The sequence below is a fragment of the Pteropus alecto genome, unplaced genomic scaffold (assembly GCF_000325575.1).
Source record: "Pteropus alecto unplaced genomic scaffold, ASM32557v1 scaffold92, whole genome shotgun sequence".
Classification (NCBI taxonomy): domain Eukaryota; kingdom Metazoa; phylum Chordata; class Mammalia; order Chiroptera; family Pteropodidae; genus Pteropus; species Pteropus alecto.
This window is the reverse complement of record NW_006432447.1, coordinates 14,523,662-14,529,172: the sequence shown is the minus strand read 5'-3', so window position 1 is coordinate 14,529,172 and position 5,511 is coordinate 14,523,662. Positions and strand designations below refer to the sequence as shown.

Below are 5,511 nucleotides of genomic sequence, written 5' to 3'. Positions count from 1 at the left end.
AGGAATCAATATTTTCAAAGACTACCCCCAAATTTAATATCATAAGATTGTCAGCTCTCCGTAAATTATCCTATAAATGTAATGCAGTTGCACTTAAAATACTAATAAGATTTAATTGTGAACTGACAAAATTATACTATAATTTATCTGAAAGAAGAAACATAAGCAAATGCTCCAGGAAATTATGAAGAACGTGTGTTCTGACAGGAGAGACTTATCCTAAATTATATCATAAAACCATAATAATCAAATAATTTGGTCCTGAATGATAAGTCATAAAAAGAAGATTAGACTATCTAGAAGTAAACCTTAATGCTTATGTATATGAGGATTTGGGCAGTGATAAAAATGACATTTCAATTTATTGTTGAAAACAGGAAGTATTAAATAAGTGGTTTGGGTACAACTGGATAAACATTTAGACAAAAAATAAAATGAATTCGTATTCCACTTTTTAAACCAAAATAAATTATAGATTGAAATAAGATTCAAACATTAAAAACTGAAGCCATAAATTTATAGAAGGAAGACCTGATGAATAAATTTATACTCTTGCAATAGAAAAGACCTTCGTAATCAGAATATAAACACAAAACTGTAAAGGGGACAAATAATAAATCTAACTGTATAAAACTAATAACTGGTGTTAGGGAAAAATAATTCAAAACCTAAGTAAAAAAAAAAAAAGAACAAATTGACAAAATTGGAGAACAGTATTTAAAAACCAATGTCAGATAAATGGCCAATTTCTTTAATTAACAAACAGGTTGTAGGAATCAATAGGAAAAGACAAACAACTCAATGGAAAAATGGGAAATATGAGCAAACACATTACAAATAAAGACATATATATTACCAGTGAAAATATAAAACTACATTCAATTTCACTCATAATTAACAAAATATGTATGAAAATAACAGGATTTATATAGTCCTTCACTTAGCAGATTGGTAAACATTTAAAAGTTGGACAAATTTTTAAGAGTTGCATGTGGGAGAGGCCACTCTTATACACAGTGTGTAAGAGAATAAGAATATATTTTTGCAAACTTTGCACAGGTGATTTGATAATACTTACATATGCATTTTTTTTTTTTATAGCAGGTACTCTTTGCCTAGCAAAATTGTAACTAAGACATACCTTATATTCTCAAAAGGTCATTCATGCATATGATTAAGAATGTTAAATGCAGGGTTGATTTTTAAATCACAAACTAGGAACAACAAAAGTGAGCATCAGTAGGGGATACATTAAATAAAATTATGATATATTTAAAATGTTGGACTGGTACGCGGCCATGAGAAGAAAAGTAAGTATATCTTTATGTTGTGATAAGGCAAAAACCTGGACTATAACAGCAGTGAAAGCAAGGCTCAGAAGGATAAAGAGGAATCCCAAAAGAAATCCATTTGGGAGTAAAAATTTAAGATGGTGTTTTAATAGTTATAGTGAAAAGGAACATAAGAAATTGTTAGCAGTTGTTAGAGTTGGGTGCGACTTACGCTTTTTAAGTCATTCTGGGTAGTCTGTTCGCTCGCTCAGGGTTCATGTCTAGTTTGTTTGTTCAGTGCGCTGTGCCCAGCAGGACAATAGTGCCTGGCGCATCAGAGGTGCTCAATCACTGTGGAAATGACTAGCTTACTTTTTTTTTTCTCATCAAAGATTATCTGTCATTGGGATATGAGCCACTTTTTTTGTTGTTGTTCTCTTGTTTATATTACTCTGCATTAACAAAGATAAGGGATATCTTGGTTGAAAATGATTATGAAATATATGTAAAAGCTTCTCAGGCGGTTCTGATGCTCAGCCAGAGCTGGAGAGCACTGTTGGTGCATTATCTTTTCTCCTTTCGGGAAGTGCCTTGTTCAGATAGCAGGACAGATGTTTGCAGTGAGGCATCATCTCTGTTTTTAGGTTGCAGGCCTTTGCAAGTAGAGGCATTTCTTGCACAGCGCTGAGAACTGATTTAGGTTCCATCTTCTGTTGTCAGATTTCTTGGTTTTAGTCCTACCTCTTATGCCTATCAGCTGGATGACTTTGGCCAAACCCTGTGATACTTGATGTTTGTGCCTGTGTTTCCTCATAGGATTGTTCTTTAGTGAAATAATAGATATGATATGTGTAATAAAATGTCCTTCACGTTAGATGGTAGCCATTTGTTATCTAGCGTGAAGAGATATAGTCAGTAAATGGTTACTGAATGAATAGAGAATGGATGAATGGAAGAATGAACCCCATGCACTATAATGGGAGGCCTGAGGCAGTCTACTCCTGCATCTCAGCTCTGGAGGGATTATAATGAAAAATCAGCTGATGATTTATTCCAAACTGGACACACAATTAATCCCTTTTGATTTACAAGGAGATTGTAGTCTCATGTCTTCTTCCTCAGCCAGTCACTTACTGTTACAGGTCTGTTTCCTAGCAGTTATCCTGTGTGGTGTCATCTCTTGGGTCATTAAGGCATTTCCTCTTTGTCGCTCTGGCTTTCCGGGCTGCTGCTGTCCTCTAAATCTCTCTTGTTTTCATTTTGTGCCAGATTTCCCACTCAGTCAATTGAAAGCCCAATTCAGTACTGGATTCTGAGAGATTACAGAAGCCTGGCAAACCACTGGGAGAGCCACAGGCCTTATCTTTAAAATACTGTGTGGGGAAAGAAGCTTCCATCCCACTGGAGTGCCTCAGAGTTGACAAGATTGCCAGGGTCCTTGAATCACACTGTCTTCCACTGCTTGTGGAAATAGCAGTCTTATCTTCAAAGACAGTGGAGTGGGAAGATAATCCATTTTCACTGTGGGTTATAAAATAAGTGTTGCCTCTTAAAATAGTTTGAATGAAGGCCTTGACTAGCCATTGACTAACAAACCAATATTTAAATACGTATGTTCTAACGAGCAATTAGCTTTTAGGGTTTTATTGCTTGTAAATTCTCATTGTTTATAAATCTTTATACTTCAAGATGTAAGGCATACTTAAATACTTATAACTTTGATTTTTGCCATCAGCAAGACCAGAATGATGCTGTGGTGGGAATTAAATGAACAAACCTCAGTAAAGCAACTGACCTTTGGTAGATCCTCAGAAAGCTGTAGGGTCTTTATTGCTTGTTTTATCATTTCACATTCAGGTGGTCTTAACTTTTGTTTAAGAAAAGGTTAAGTAAAATAGTTTTTAGTTGAATATATCTTTTTAAGTGTGTGTATCCTATGATGGTGTCACATAGTCCTTGAGCTTCTGTGATATGGCAAAACCTTGTTTTTTGTTTATTTGTTTCCATAAATTGATTCTGGGAAAGAAAATGCCATCATACTGGTTGGATGGGCATCTGAACTTTCCTTCTTTTTACTTTATATACTATCAGGGAAACTACCTGGGACAGCAGCACATAGCTGGGTAGGCAAAAGGGTTAGCCAAGGCTGTATGGGCCTGGGAAATCAACCAAGGACAACCAGGTCAGTGACCCACTATCCAAAATGTGGACAAGCTCTTGAAGGTGTGTAGGCTGGCAGAGAGTGAGGTGGGAAAGTCTGGTGAATGAGGCCAATTATACTCTAGATTTAGAAGCAGTTAGGGTTCCTTGTAGGTTTTAGGACCTTTGTTTAGTGCCAGTAGGCTTCAAAATTGTTTTGAAACCTGGAGAAAAGATGAAATCTCCTTGGTATGGAAGTTGGCAAGAGAATGTAGGTCACATCAGGGGACAGGAGAGAGAGGGAGTTTGAAGTGTGAGCCATGGAACCCTAATGGGTTCCAGGATGGGGTGGGGTGAGAAAAAAATCAAAACTACATCTCAGAGGTCACAGTGGCCTCCTTAGATGGGAGCAAGGTAAAATTCTGTTTCTCTGGCAGAAGAGACCCAGGCTCCTGAGAATTCAGGCTCTGGTCTGTCAGGAAGCCCTGAGCCTGCTTTATGGATACCACTGCCTTTCCTGTGGCAGAGAAAACAGAAAAGAAGCAAGGCAAACAGTTATGGCCTGCACACTAGATAGCTGAAAGCCTTGTTTTTCAAAGGTAAAGGGGGGAAAGAGAGAGAAGAGGGCTACGTTTACATATCATATAAAATATCTATTATATACACTATAGTATCTAAGGAAAAGTTTTATCCAGAGCTGCATTTTGGTTCGTGCAACTGCAGCGGGTGTGTGTGTGTGTTGGGGAAGGAGGTTGCAGGGAGAGGACTAGTATTGTACTACGTACCCGTTAGAAATGGCAGCTTGGACATGATTCCATAGTGTAGCGATTAGCACGTCTGCTTTACACACAGAAGGTCCTGAGTTTGCACCCCAATGGAGCCACGGTCCATGGTCTATAGCCATGCCACCCTGAGCAAGCCCGATCTCGTCTGATTTTGGAAGCTAAGCAGGATCAGGCCTGGTTAGTACTTGGATAGCAGACCATTTAGGAAGACCAGGTGCTGTAGGCATAAATAATAATAATACTAATAATAAAACACACACACACACAAAACAGCAGTTTACATTACTCATTCCTTTTGGGCCACCCCTGCTGCCCTGCTATTTGTTTGCAAATATTTCTGGAAGATGGAACACTATTACAGTTCAGACATAAAATGCCAGGCTGGGCTTCAGATTCCATGCTGATCTTTAAAAAATATAGTTGAGAGGCTTTGTGTATTTATAAACACAGCTTTTCCATAAAGTATAACATTTCACTTGTGTAACTTAAAATAGTCTAAATTAATATTACTATCATTGCTGAGGGATTTAAAGATCACAAGCATTTTAAAATAAATTGGAGTCTCTCCAAAATGGGATGTTCTTGTCCTCATTTTTATTATAAAATCTCAAAGAAACTCAAGGCACAAGAATATTATTTCTTTATATTTAACAAGGGGGATTTTTCTTTCTTTCTTTCTTTTTTTTTTTTTTGTGGAGTCTTTTTTTAGTATATGCCAAACTTTTGGTACTTTCTTCTCTGGATTATTTCTTTTTATATGCATGGGAAGAGTATTTCAGACCATTGAGAGACAGAGGCTGTCCAAAGGATTTCACTTGCCCTTTATCCTATGCAGTGAAATGTCCAACCGTGCACCCTGCTTCAGCTTTCTGCCTGAAGGTGGAAATCTTAAATTCTTTGGTCCTGGTTACATGCAGAGTAATTGCCAACACTAGCTGACATCTTGTAGGGGACTATTGGAGCAATGGAGAAGGAGAGGTGGGTATGCTGCTTTCCAGGAACATAGACTACACGGTTATATTTACATTTAATCTCTGCTCATTAGAAAAAAAAAATTATTACAACTTTTTCATAATAATGAGAGATTTGTCGAAGGGAGTCTAAGCAAAGTGTGCCATTTAGCAAATGGAGATTTGCTATTCATGCCCCTTCAATTGTGAAATTTATCTTACAGGAAAAAAGTGCAAATAATTGCATGGTAGCTATTTAGGATTCTTTCCCCCCCTTTGGTCACCATTTGGAAATCTCCTTGAAGATCTCCTCTTCCTTCCTCACCACTACCCCAAAACAGAGTGTTTTCATATTATGATGTGGGA

General features: G+C 37.2%; 1 protein-coding gene and 1 pseudogene across 5 annotated transcripts in view; both read left to right on the top strand.

Annotated features, from left to right (window-relative positions):
• Positions 1–5,511, top strand: part of ZNF385D (zinc finger protein 385D) — a 269,512-nt gene that overhangs the window by 17,003 nt on the left and 246,998 nt on the right. The window lies entirely within an intron of this gene.
• Positions 4,303–4,421, top strand: LOC112476019 (annotated as a pseudogene).